This window comes from Paroedura picta, chromosome 3, assembly GCF_049243985.1.
Source record: "Paroedura picta isolate Pp20150507F chromosome 3, Ppicta_v3.0, whole genome shotgun sequence".
NCBI lineage: Eukaryota > Metazoa > Chordata > Lepidosauria > Squamata > Gekkonidae > Paroedura > Paroedura picta.
This window is the reverse complement of record NC_135371.1, coordinates 66,899,418-66,906,176: the sequence shown is the minus strand read 5'-3', so window position 1 is coordinate 66,906,176 and position 6,759 is coordinate 66,899,418.

Below are 6,759 nucleotides of genomic sequence, written 5' to 3'. Positions count from 1 at the left end.
CTTGCAACTGTGGTCTTGAGTCTATTGTACCATTTGGGAACTAGCATGTTACAGATATATCTACTGTGGTACTGATGAGCCCTCTTCATGGCATACTCCAGAATACGTTTACACTGCATCACTGTGTATAATGTGTATGTGTGTATGTGTTGGGTTTTTTTTGGGACGGGGGTCATAGTTCGGTGGAAGAACACATGTGTTTACATGTACTGAGTTTAGTCCTTAGCAGCTCAAGTAAGCAATGGTTGGGAAAGAATTTTGTTCACTTGGAACCTTGGAGAGTTGCTGCCCTATTAAACAATACTGATATATATTAATATCTCAACTGGGTGTAGATCATTTATTTGATATGTGATGCAATTGACTTCTGTTTCCACTAGAGGGCAATATAGCCTTTGTATTAGATCAATTGCTAGCTTGTTTCAGCAGAGATCCTAGATAGAGAAAAACACTTTAGGGGCGCTGGCTGGTGACTGGCCAATCAGGTATGAATTGCTGTTAGATACAAAATGGTGTAGCTGAAGCAAGATTGCATGCAGCTCTAGGAAAGGTGGCCATTTCCTATTTAGTGCAAAGAGTTAATGCCACCGTTTACAGCTAGATTCCAGACTCCATCTTCCTTCTTCTCATTTTCAAAGATTTGTGATTTGGGCATGATCAGATTGTGTTTTGTGCAGATTTTCCTGAAGAATGTGAGCTATTCGTATTTTAAATATGATAACTAGTAATCAAGCCCGCTGTAGCTGAAATACAGCGGGCGCTAGCGGGGCAGTGTGTGGCCCTCGAGCCGGCAGGCCGCCGGCAAGTGAGCCACGGCGAGCTGCACTGTGCGCGGCTCGCGGTTGCTCCCTTGCCGGTGGGCGGCCAATCGGAGGGCCCAATCGGCAGGTGCAAAGCGCCTGCCGATTGGGCCCTCCGATTGTCAGTCCAAGGAAGGGGCCAATTGGCACCCTTCCTCATCCCGGACAGAGCCCGCCCTAACTCCTCCCCACCAGCCCTTACCGCATTATTTAGTCCGGGCGGTGTTAAGATTCCGGAACTTTAATGAGCTAAAGGGACAATGTTTTTATGTGGGACTGATTTATCTATTGAGTAAATGGAACACGTGCCCCAGGAAGCGTCACTGTGCGTGTGGGTAGAATGGTTTGTAATTCCAAAGGGAAGTGCAGAAATTGGTCAGAACACAATGAAAGACAATCAAGCTTTACTATGTGGTGTTCATTGAAAGGAACTCTTTGTGAATGTACGAGACGTGTTTTATGTTTAATTACAATTACAATTGGCTGGGTTAAACGTTCTGTCAACAGAAGGTACTGATGGTTGTTGATCTTCCCACTTTCCTCCCCCCCCCTTTATCTCCTTGACAACCCCTGAATGTCACAGGGCTTTTGTAGACTTATTGTCATATAGTTTGAGAGCTGCTCTGAGGAGGCAGAGTGAAATTGCTTCTTTCCCCCTTCCTCAGTGGTGCTGTATGGGGCTTAAACTGGAAGTAACCCAATGATTTCTCTGGAACCTCACATAAGCTTTGATGGTTCAGTGTCTGATTTGTCAAATGCATGACATGGTGCTTCAAACTTACAAGTGTATATATGTCCATCATAGGCAATAGGGTGGGGTGGAGGCAGCAAACACTGGGATCATAAGGCCATTAAAAAAATGCAAAATGTAGGAAGAAGTTGGTCACATTTCTATAGAGAATGTCCAGATGTAGACAAGATTTTTTTTGTTTCTGAATGCATGTATCTAATTGCAGGCTGTGAAATGCTTTGGATTTGCACAAACTACATAGCAGAGGCATTCTGAAACATGAACTGGATCTTAAAATATAAGCTATCTGGCAGCTCTGTGATAAAGGGGGTCTCTTTCACAAGGAGGCTGCTCGGTTAACAGGCGGCTTCACTGAACACATGGGGTGGAAGAGGGATTTCCCTTTGGCGCCATCTGAAGATAATAACGGAGCCACTTCCTGCTTCATTTCACTAAGCAAATCCAGATGTGCTCTTTGAATAGCAGCAGCAGGCATCTTGCTGTAAACAATTCCAGCCAGGCTTCAGTCAAAAGGATGACAGGCCCAGCTCTGCCAATGCAGTAGCCTTCTTCAGAGGTTCCAGGGGAAACTTTTCCTTAAGAATCAATCACACAACAGCAGACTAGACAAATGTGTGCACTGCATGAAGGAGGAGAGCAAGAGTCCCCATCAACCTGGCCTGGTCTCTGGACAGTGGGGGTAGCCAAGCTGTTGCAGCCTTTCTGGACTCCAATCAGCTATAATTCAATGCCAGTGAAATATTTTTGTTTGCAAGATGGTTTTCATTCTAATGGTGATGGAAACTAAAACATAGGTACTGTATGGGGTTGTTGCAGTACCACCTTTTATCCAGCAGAAGGAGTCAGCCGATTGGCTTCATCTGCCCTGTACTTTTAACCCAACCGACACTAGTTGATTTGATGTGGCCAACAGAAATGGGGCACCAGCTACTTGCATTTTAGAGTTAAGTTCAAAGAGAATGGCAAAATCCAGTTCCCAAGTAACCACCAACCCCTGAAGGACTGGGCCTACAGACTGTATCTGCTGAGGAGGGCAGGAAGTGGGTTTCTTCATACCCCGTGTGTGTACTGTTTGTAGGATCTGTCCCATTCCTTCCCTCCCTTGTTTTCATCCATCAATCACAATTTCCTGCCCTTACCGCAAGGAGCTCAGATAAAGGAACAGGATTCTCTTGTCCCCATTTTATCCATACAATAGTCCTGTGAAGTAGGTGAGACTGAGAAGTGAATAACTAGTCCGCAGGGTAGTGTGGAGGTTTGAACCTGAGACTCCCAGCATCCAATCTCATATTTATTGTATGGTGCATGTGCAATATAACCAGGAGACCCTAAGATTGTCTGGCTGGCAAGTAAGAGACCTTTGGAGCTGCTTTGCCATTGCCTGCCCCACATGACAACCCTGGAATTCCATGGAGTTCAACCTTCTAAGTACTGATCTGGGCTGACCCTACTTAGTTTCTGAGACCTGATGGAATCAGGTCTGCCTGAGCTATCCAGGTCAGGTCATCTGATTAGCCAAGTAAAATGAAGGCTCCTGAGATGGAGTCTAAACCATCCATCAGGAGGAAGAGCCGGGTGCCACCAATATGCAGATGACACCCAGCTTTTCCTCCTGATGGATGGCCGCCCTGACTCTCCCCAGAAACATTAGCCAGCTGCCTGGAAGCAGTGATGGGATGGCTTAAGCAGAGTCATCTGAAACTCAACCCTTTAGAGATGGAGGTCCTGTGGCTGGGGAGGAAGGGCCCAAGCGAGGAAGCATGCCTACCCAACCTGGATGGAGTGCAGCTATCAGTGGCCCACTCTGCCAGGAACCTGGGCATGATCTTGATGCCTCCCTCTCAATGGAGGCTCAGGTCATGATGGTAGCATGGCTGGCATTCTACCACTTTCGCCAAGCCAAACTACTTGTGCCCTACTTGGCTCTGGAATACCTAGCCGGCACATTGACAGAACTAAGAACAGGTTTCCTGTTTCAAATATTTGGGAGTTGTTCTGCAAGCATCTGGCCGCAGAATAACGCATGGGGCTTCTGTCTCTGGAAAGGCACAAAAAGGTATAAATGCCATCCCCAGATTCCTTAGGCTGAAAGGAGTCCTGGGCAAGGTGGTGGAGAGGGCGGTGGCTGACCAGCTCTCGGCATTCTTGGAGGAAACTTCGGCACTCGATCCACATCAGTCGGGCTTCCGTCCTGGCCACGGGGTGGAGACGGTGTTGGTCGCCCTTTTGGATGATCTCCGTCGCCAGCTGGACAGAGGTGGGTCGGCCGTGTTGGTCCTTTTGGACCTATCGGCGGCCTTTGGCATCGTGGATCACGACCTTCTGATCCATCGCCTCGCCGGCACGGGGATACCAGAGCACAGCCTTGCGCTGGATACGCTCCTTTCTCCAAAACCGGACCCAGAGGGTTGCGGTGGGGGAAGAGTTCTCGAGTCCCTACGGACTCCCCTGTGGGGTACCGCAGGGCGCAGTCCTCTCCCCCACGTTATTCAACATCTTTATGCACCCTCTGGCCCAACTGGTACAGAGTTTTGGGCTGGGTTGCCACCAGTACGCTGATGACACCCAGCTCTATCTCTTCATGGACGGCCGCCCAGACTCCCCCCTGGAACCATTCGCCAGATGTTTGGAAGCAGTGACTGAATGGTTCGAGCAGAGTCGCCTGAAACTCAACCCCTCCAAGACGGAGGTCCTGTGGCTGGGAGGCAGAGGGCAGGACCAGGCAGCGCGCTTACCCACCCTGGCAGGAGCGCAACTTACTAGGGCGCCCAGGCCAGGAATTTGGGGGTGACCATCGATACCTCCCTGACTATGGAGGCTCAGGTCAAGAGAGTAGCGGGTCAGGCATTTTTCTATCTTCGCCAGGCCCGACTACTAGCGCCCTACCTGTCCCCTGACCACTTGGCTACAGTGATCCATGCGACAGTCACCTCCAGAATAGATTTCTGAACTCGCTCTACGCCGGCCTACCCTTGTCTCTGATCCGGAAACTCCAGCTAGTGCAAAACGCAGCTGCTCGGGTCCTCACTGGTACACCTTGGAGGGCCCATATCCAGCCTGTGCTGAGGCAGCTGCATTAGTTGCCATTTGCTGCCCGGATCAGGTTCAAGCTTCTGGTTTTGACCTTTAAGGCTATACGCAGGTTGGGACCCACATACCTGAGGGACTGCCTACCGCCCTATATCCCCCGCAGGGCTTTACGCTCAACGGGGGAGAACCTCCTGATCGTTCCTGGCCCTAGAGAATCGCGCCTGGCCTCGACCAGGGCCAGGGCCTTTTCGGTCCTGGCCCCTACCTGGTGGAATGAGCTCCCGGGTGAGCTGCGGGCCCTGCAGGATTTACCAGCTTTCCGCACGGCCTGCAAGACGGAGCTCTTCCGCCAGGTTTTTGGTTGAGGCCGGGGTCAGCGAATGAGTGCCAGCATTCCCCCCCCCCCCCCGGACCTAGTAAGTTAGATCTCCTCCCCACCCTCCCTGCCGCTCTGATAGCAGGGGTGGGAATAATGAGAGCTACCGCCATGTTGGGATTGTTTTTAAAGTCTTTTAATGGGTATTTTAATGGGGATAGGACTATTGTGACCCGCCACGAGCCTACGGGGAGTGGCGGGAAATAAATCTAATTAATAATAATAATAATAATAATAATAATAATAATAATAATAATAATATCCCTGCAGCTCTAAAATTGTTTGACACTAAGTCAATAGCACAACTGTTATATGGTGCACAGCTAGGTCCTTATTCCAATTTTGCATTACTGGAATCTGTACAATCCAAATTCCTAAGAGCAGCCATCAAAGTCCCAAGATGTGTTTCCAATGCCACCTTGCGACTTGAGACCGGCCTTATGAAGGTGGAGGCAAGAGTATGGTTAAGCATTCTCAATTACTGGTTTAAGATCTCCTTTTTTCCCCTGTGGATTAGCTTCTTTGATTTTGAAGGATGACTTCCAGTCTTCATGGAAACAATCTGCAAGGGGGGAAATCGCAGCTTTGGGATTTTCTCCAGAATTTCTGGTACAGATGGCCTATGACCAAGCTAAAGAGGTTATCAAACAGCGAGTAGTGGATATAGAATGCCAACATGATCTAGCAAATACCTCTGCCTTCATTGTTAGTGAAGGCAATAGGTATGTCACAGCTCCCTTGGCTTATTTGACAAATATTGAAGTGCCTAATCACCGGAGGGCCTTCACTTTAGCTCGCCGCAATGCCCTTCCTTCAGCTATACTTGAAGGGCGATACAAGAAAATTCCCTATGGTGAAAGGAAGTGCCCCTGTGGCTCTGGCCAAATAGAAACACTGGAACATATCCTTTTGCATTGTCAGGTTTATAATGACATTCATTCCATATTTATAACACCATGGTTATATAGAGTCCCAGGGCGTTCAGGACAATCATATATCTCCCTGCTGCTCACAGACACAAACTGTTCCATCACATATAGTGTCGCCAGGTTTTGTGCTGCAGCCATAAATAGGTGGCGGAAGTTGACTAAAACTTAACAGACCCTGAGAGCAATTAGAAAAATTACCTATATTTCCATTTTCATTTAGTTTTAAATTGTATTTTAGCAGACTCATAGTCTAAGCATAATGCTATTTTATTAATAAAACCATGTTTTAGCCATATTATTTCTGTAACTGTGAAATAGTTTTGATTTTGCTGGTCTATGACCGTAATAAAGATATGTATGTATGTATGAATACCTAACCACAGTGATCCATGCGACAAGTGACCTCTAGGCTAGACTTCTGTAACTCGTTCTATGCAGGCCTGCCCTTGACTTTGATCTGGAAACTGCAATTGGTCCAGAACACGGCTGTCAGGGTCCTCACAGCAACACCTCGGAGGTCCCACATTCAGCCCATCCTCCAGCAGCTGCGCTGGCTCCCAGTTGAATTCTGGATCAGGCTTAAGGCTTTGGTTATCACCTTTAAGGCAATACATGGTCTGGGCCCAGTATACCTGAGGGATCGTCTCTCTGTTTACACCCCCTAAAGAGCCTTACGCTCTACCACTTCCAACTTCCTGGTGATCCCTGGACCCAGGGAAGCTTGCTTGGCCTCAACCAGGGCCAGAGCTTTTTCCATCCTGGCCCCCACCTGGTGGCCCTGTACACTTTTATGCAAAAGGAAGGTGACCCTTCCATGTTAAACACAACAAATTATTATTGGACATACCTATACCTTGTACGTGAAAATAAGAT